The sequence below is a fragment of the Callorhinus ursinus genome, unplaced genomic scaffold, assembly GCF_003265705.2.
Source record: "Callorhinus ursinus isolate GAN/ISIS: 27379988/994484 unplaced genomic scaffold, GSC_fseal_2.0 scaffold85, whole genome shotgun sequence".
Lineage (NCBI taxonomy): Eukaryota > Metazoa > Chordata > Mammalia > Carnivora > Otariidae > Callorhinus > Callorhinus ursinus.
In genome coordinates this window covers 1798614-1806385 of record NW_027397147.1, presented here as the reverse complement: position 1 = coordinate 1806385, position 7772 = coordinate 1798614, and the positions used below count along the sequence as shown (strand labels likewise).

Here is a 7772-nt window from a genome sequence, read left to right as displayed (position 1 = left end):
CCACCCATCCATCATCCATCCACCCATCCATCATCCATCCACCCATCTACCCACCCATCCATCCACCCATCCACCCACGCACCCACCATCATCTATCTATACAAACACACATCAGAACAAACATTTTAAATTATACAAAGACTGCAAAAGTTCTTTAAGTATTACAGGTACCCAAAATGGCTAAAGCAAACAAAATGAGTTTTCTACAAATTCAAGCCAGACAAGGACTTTGAAACAGCATCAAATGCTAGAAAACCACAGATTATCATCTATAGAGCTTTGCAGGAAAAAAAAAATTGTGACTTTTAGTACTTAGCCAATTTGCTTGTGAAGGCAAAAGAAAAGCATCACAAGATGTGCAATAGCTTTAAAAGCATTCCACCTTTCTCCAAAAAGTTCCTTGAAAATGAAAGCAATGATCTATGTGATGGTGACAAAGAATTCGAGAACGGGGAAGTTGTGCATAAAAGGGCAATGACTGGGATCAAACAAGTGGGAAGTCCAGATAAACAACAAATTCTGCTTCTAATATCATGATTTTCCTTTAAGAAATTGAAAAAATTCATCAACAATAGTTAAAAATTAGTAATTTGATAAATCAAACCCAATATCCCAGATTAAATTAGTAAAGAAGTTGGTGACAGAGGAAGAAGGGGAGGGTGGCAGAGTGTGAAAGTATATAAGACTCTTTCCCAAAGGGCACTGCCTCCTCATTTTCTCTATTGGAGCAGAGTGTAATGAACAATTCAAAACAGGACATGTATCTTCCAAAACACTGGAAAATAAAGAAGCAAAGATAATGCAGCTCATATAACAAAGGAGACGGGAAAAGAAAGCCAGGGGAAAAAATAGCCAAAACTGTAGAGCAAGATGACAGAAGTGTACAAGTAGGAACGACTGTGGTAATATTAAAAATTACTGAAAATAGGCTTAACACTCTAATTTTTAAAAATAACAATAAAGATTTCTCATTCTAAAATAAAACCTAGTCATTTTTGTGTTTATAAGACCACCCCAGAACACAAGGACAGAAACATTTCATATGAAAATGGAGAGGTTCAGATACATCAGGAAAATGCCAGTCTAAAAGAGACCTGGAGTCATGATATTAATACCAGAAAAAGGAGAATCCAAGGCAAAGACATTAAATGAGACAAAGTGGATCATTTAATAACAATTAAAGGGCCCAAGTCCCAGTAGAACTTCCATCTAACATGGTGGATCAAACACAGTGTTCATCTCCACTCCCTCTCGGGTCACCACTAAATTGATAATGAATGGATAAAAAATATAGTCTACATAGTAAAAGAAAGGGTAAGGAGCTGGTGGCAGACAATGAAGAGAGACATATTTTTGGAAGAAGGGAGGCCGACGTGTGAGGGTATTGGAAGAGAGAGCCATAAGTGGCTCAGGGAGGGGAGGGGGGTCACTAATGAAAAGAAAGTGGATTCTGGAACTGGAGCCACCAGGGAGCCTGGTGGGGTGAGCGGCACAGGCGAACATATAGTCAACAGTCAGGGTCCTATAGATCTCTACAAGCAGCAGCTACATTGCAGAGCTTGCCCCCAACCCTCAGCCCAACCTAGGCCACTGCCCTGCTCCTGTCAGGGCAGAGGAGGGGAGATTATGCTTTGGAGCTGCTGAGCCAGGCAGCCCCCGAACACCCTCACAGTGGAGTGGGCCGAGACACCTGCCAGAATGCCGACAGGCAGGCCCTCTTACCCTAGGCTGACAAGCAGAAGCTCCCTGACCAGCCAAGATTTCGAGTAGTATCTACCAAAGCATAATTTATTAAAAGAAAAGCTGTCACGTCCCATTGAGATCCATTATCATTACATCTAATACAAAATCATAATTCAGCACAGAAATAGGTCAGAAGAAAAAAAATGATCATCTCTCAACAGATTCCGGAAAGGCACTTAGTAAATTCAACATCCATTACTAATCAAGAAAAAAAAATAATAATCTTAAGAAACCAGGAAGGCTGCCTCTTTAACATGAAAAAAAGAACATCCACCTCTAACCCACAGGCACTGGCATATTGAAGGAAATAATACCAACAGCTAACATTTAGTGAGAGCTATGGAGCAGGTATGGCTCGAAGTACTTTCACATGTATTATCTCATTTAAACCTCATCACAGTATCACCAGGTAGGTATTTGTATGAGCCTGGTTATTCATGCAAAGAAATTTGGCACAGAGAAGTAACCCGCCCGAAGACCCAAGGTAGTGATTGGTAAAGCCAGGCTATAAACCCAAGCATTTTGACTCTAGTGTCTCCGTGCTGGTAACCCACAGGCTCTGAGTCTTATTAAAGTTAGGCAAGACAAAGATGCCTGCTAACACAATTAATATTTAATATTGTTTTATAATTTATAGATAGTTCAATTAAAACTTCGATAAATGGAGAGATGGGAAGTCATAACATTAGAAAGACATCCATTCTTTTCAAATTAATCTATAAATCAAATGTAATAGCAATCTAAATCCCAAGAGGATTTAAAAAATTGAATTTGACATGACAATTACAAAGTTTCTTTTGGGTGAATAAATTAAAGGTAAGAGCTAATGCATCATGCTGGAAGGAAGGACCACGGGCAGGAAACTACAAGGTCACACAATATACACTATGAAGCTAACTGAAACAGTGTGGTTCCGGCTGGGGAGAGGCAAGTGATTGAGCAGAATCTGAAATCAGAAATAAGCACAACTACACAAAAAGCACATGGTAAAGGTGGCATTTTAAGTCAGCTGGGAAATTATGGCCCATCGGGACTTTGTTGGGGGCAATTAGCAAATCGTCTGGGGAAAAAAATGGAATCAAATTTCCTCATTCACACCTACACCAATGTGAATTCAAAATGAATGAAGTAATTCAAAGTGAAAAAGAAAACAGTGGAGTAAGGGATTCAAATATCAATAAATATGTATATATTCTTGAGAACTGCGAAGGCTTTATACTCAAATACCAAAGGAAGAAAGCAAAGCAAAAGACTTTCATATAACCACATAAAAATTTTAAAGTTTTGGGAGACAAAAAAAAAAAAATCACCATAAGGGGAAATAAAATGCAAAGGAACAAACTGTGCTCTACATAATAGATAAATATTTAATATCTGTAACAAATCAGTAAGGAAAATAGCCCACCAGAAAACTGAGGGAAAGACACAATTCCTGAAAGAAGATATAAAATTGGAAAAATATTAAAATTCATCAGGTATCAAAGAAACACAAATTAAATCCAAAGGCAGCATTTTGACCTATCACAAAATTGAGAATTATTTAGTGTTATCCATGGTGCACAGAAACCTGCTAGGTTTTGCAAATAAGTTTACATTTTATGGAAGGCACTCATTAGAATTTATCATGTTGAAATGTGAAGATATTTGCAGGCAGATATGTATTTTAAGGATGTCCAACATCTGCTTAAAGTGGTAAAAGATAATACTAGAAACAACCTAAATGTATATGCATTTAGGTAATGTTATGCTGTGATTATAAATAATGTTTCAGAAAATAAGACATGGGGAAAAAAAGAAGTCAGAAAACATTACATACACATGATAGGTGGTCTCTGTGTGCAAGTGTGTATACTTGGATATCAAAAGGAAGGACATAGTTACCCCATATTCTGGTATCCCCTACCTCTCCTAACCATATGTAAAAATAGATGACCTGCTGTTCTTGATACTTTTCCTGAAAGATGTGTAGAACAGCCTGCTTGATATTCATACAAAACCCTTCCACACTTTGCTCCCAAAGCATTTAAAATTTACGAATTTTAAATAGGAAAATTCAGTATAGAGAAATAGTCCATTTTAGCCAAATAACTTATAATAGCAACTTCAAAAAGAAAATAAGGTGTAGATGCATAGAATATACTGGATGATACAGAAGAATATCAGGGTGGGTCTCCAGGAAGGAAAACCAGAGGGCTAACAGTTGGGAGGAAACTCATTTTCCATGACATATCCTTTTTGTATCCTTTGACTTTTTTTGTCAAATGCATTTTTTTTTCTTTTCTTTAAAGAGAGAGAGTGCGCGTGTGCGAGCAGGAGGGGCAGAGGGACCGGGGGAGAGAGCATCCCCAGCAGGCTCCATGCCTAGTGCAGAGCCCGATGTGGGGCTCCATCCCATGACCCTGAAATCATGACCTGAGACGAAATTGAGTCAGATGCTTAACCGACTGAGCCACCCAGGCACCCCTCGAATGCATTTTGTTTTTTTTTCAAATGAAGAGTGCAGAAGAGGAAAAATACAGGCTTTGGGGCCAGGCATGTCTAAGTTTGAATCTCTGTTTTGCCACTCACTCATGTGCAGCCTCCGGCAAGCCACTAACCTCTCTCAGTTTCCCCATTAAAGGGGGAGAAAATAGAAGTTAGTCTGCAGGATTGTGGGAAGGATTGATGATGTATGGAAATTTCCCAGTGTGTTGGCTGGTCCATAGTAGGCGCTTGTTAGTTGTTGTTATCATGATTAATCTTGTACCTGCCTGAGACTGGAAGGAGAGCTGGAGCAGAATGTAATTATCCATGTTGGAACAAAGCCAGGATACCTGAGTCTTGCAAAACATGCTGTTGAATGTTCAATCAAGATATGTAAGTACACACAGCCACAGAACATACCCAGTGCTTTCCCCAGAGTTCGGGAAGTAAAATGCATTTTACCATGGCACATCTGCTCATTTTTTAAAATTCCACAACTAATTAACCAGAATCCTCATCAGCAATCTCCTTGTGGATTAACTAAACATGTCAGCAAACCCTGGCCCTTTTCTGTTAAACACAAGCGATTTCTTCTACCCACTAGCGCCTCCAGCAAGATACTGAATGCCTGGGGAGTTGAACAAAAAACAAAATCCAACTTTTACTTAACCTAGTGGAAGGAATTTCTCATGCTGGAGGTCAGTGTGATAGCTCTTGAAATTTAGGAAGGCACATTAACTTAGCGGTGAAACCCCACAGGCTCTGGAATCTGTCTGATGTGACTTCTAATTGATCACCCCTTAGCTGAGAAGTCACTGGTAAATTACTTGACCCTCTGTAAGCCTCATTCTTCTCATCTGTGAAATGGGGCCAATTATGGTGCTTACCTCATAGGATTATTCTAATAGTTAAGGGTAAAGATGGCTAAGGATTAAATGTATACATTATATCAGTGGTGCTCGGCAAGGCCTCAAAAAAACGTTAACAAAACAAACAGACCTATGTGCTTTTCGTAAGAAGATCCAAAGGGAGGATAATGTCCTCATGGGTGCAATGGAGAGAAAGATGTATGATGTACATACATCTTTGCGTAGAAAGATGTAGGACGTACGTAGCTTCACTCTCTTTAGGGAACCCTGTAAATGACCAGGAAAAACAGTTGCAAAGAACAACCACATTGTCCTCTGTGTTAAGCTTATAAATGATTTGCTTATTAAGTATTACTTATTAAGTATCTCCAAGACAAAAAGAGAGGAAAACTGTTTAAAGGTATGATTCCATTATAATCAAAGCCATATACTGTGTGTCCCCTGTACTTCAACAAAAAAACAAAAACACAAACAGTTCAATGGTTTAAAGGGGAAAAACATACAGCGATGCTCCTTTAAGAAAAAAATCCCTTTAGAAAACCCCAAAGTCTGGTTATTATTGTGATTATCTAATGGGATCTCTCATATATGAACATTATTCAAGGGATGGCTATCATATAAATGTGATTAATTATTATTTAACTCTACACACTTATTAGAAAAGTAATTTTCTGATTAGTAAGGAGGTCAAAGGAGAGATGTCAGAAGTTTTTTGTTTCCCTTTCTGATTGTACAACATTGTCTCGAGGGAGACATGGGTTTTTCCTATTACCAAGAATCTTGAAATGGAAGAAGGTAGCCACTATGTAACTGCTATACCTTCAAATCAAACCTAAAAATAGTCATTGCTCCAAAGGCAGTTCTTTGGTCTGTTTTATTTTTAAAGAAATATTTTTGCCAAAAGTCCATTATTTTCCAACTGAGAGCCTTTCCCCTAAGGTTAGGAACAAGACAAGGATGTCCACTCTCACCAGGTCTATTCAAGCTAATTCTGGAAGTCCTAGCCATAGCAATCCGACAACAAAAAGAAATAAAAGGCATCCAAATTGGTAAGGGAGAAGTAAAACTTTGACTATTTGCAGATGACATGATACTATATAAAGAAAACCCAAAAGATTCCACCAAAAAACTGTTAGAACTGATAAACAAATTCAGTAAAATCATAGGCTACAAAATCAATCTACAGAAATCTGTTGCATTTCTGTACACCAACACTGAAGCAGGAGAAAGAGAAATTAACAATCCCATTTACAATTGCACTAAAAATAATATGCCTATGAATAAACCTAACCAAAGAGGTAAAAGACCTGTACTCTGAAAACTATAAAACACTGATGAAAGAAATTGAAGAGGACACAAAGAAATGGAAAGACATTCCATGCTCATGGATTGGAAGAACAAATTTTTTTTTCTTGAAAGAACAAATATTGTTAAAATGTCTATACTACCCAAAACAACCTACACAATTAATGCAATCCCCATCAAAATACCACCAGCATTTTTCACAGAACTAGAACAAACAATCCTAAAATTTGTATGGAACCACAAAAGACTCCAAATAGCCAAAGTCCTCTTGAAAAAGCAAAGCAAAGCTGGAGGCATTGCAATTCTGGACTCCAAGGTTATATTACAAATCTACAGTAATCAAAACAGTATGGTACTGGCACAAAAACAGACACACAGATCAACAGAATAGAACAGAAAACCCAGAAATAAACCCACAATTATATGGTCAATTAATCTTCAAAGAAGCAGGAGAGAATATGCAATGGGAAAATGTCTCTTCAAAAAATGGTGTGGGAAAACCGGACAGGGACACGCAGAAGAATGAAACCGACCACTTTCTTACACTGTACACATAAAGATAAACTCAGAACGGATAAAAGACCTCAATGTGAGAGGTGAAACCATGAAAATCCTAGAAGAGAGCACAGCAGTAGTTTCTCTGACATTGGCTCTAGCAACATTTCTCTAGGTATGTCTCCTGAGGCAAGGGAAATAAAAGCAAAAATAAACTCTTGGGACTTCATCAAAATAAAAAGCTTCTGCACAGCAAAGGAAACAGTCAACGAAACTAAAAAGTGACCTACTGAATGGGAGAAGATATTTGCAAATGACATATCTGATAAAAGGTTAGTATCCAAAATACATAAAGATATGATACAGAGGCCCCTGGGTGGCTCAGTCCATTAAGACTCTTGATTTCAGCTCAGGTCATGATCTCAGGGTTGTGAGATGGCGCCTCACGTCAGGCTCCACACTGGGCATGGAGCCTGCTTAAGATTCTCTCTCCCTCTGCCCCACCCCCCATATTAAAAAAAAAAAAAGAAAAAAGAAATGATACAACTCAACACCCAAAAAACAATCCAATTAAAAATGGTCAGAAGATGGGGCACCTGGATAGCTCAGTTGGTAAAGCGTCTGCCTTTGGGTCAGGTCACGATCCCAGGGTCCTGGGATGGAGCCCAGCAATGGGCTCCCTGCCCCATGGGAAGCCTGCTTCTCCCTCTCCCACTCCCCCTGCTTGTGCTCCTTCTCTCGTTGTGTCTCTCTCTGTCAAATAAATAAATAAAATCTTAAAAAAAAAAAGTTAAAAATAGAACTACCCTCTTATCCAGGCATTGTACTCCTGGGTATCTACCAGGAGTAGATTTTTGTACCCCAAAAATACAAAAACACTAACTCAAAGGGACACAT

At 38.5% G+C, this 7772-nt stretch overlaps 2 protein-coding genes across 4 annotated transcripts in view; one reads left to right on the top strand and one right to left on the bottom strand.

Annotated features, from left to right (window-relative positions):
* Positions 1-7772, bottom strand: part of HS3ST2 (heparan sulfate-glucosamine 3-sulfotransferase 2) — a 101991-nt gene that overhangs the window by 31164 nt on the left and 63055 nt on the right. The gene's annotated exons all lie outside the window — the stretch shown is intronic.
* Positions 1-7772, top strand: part of USP31 (ubiquitin specific peptidase 31) — a 252683-nt gene that overhangs the window by 227314 nt on the left and 17597 nt on the right. The window lies entirely within an intron of this gene.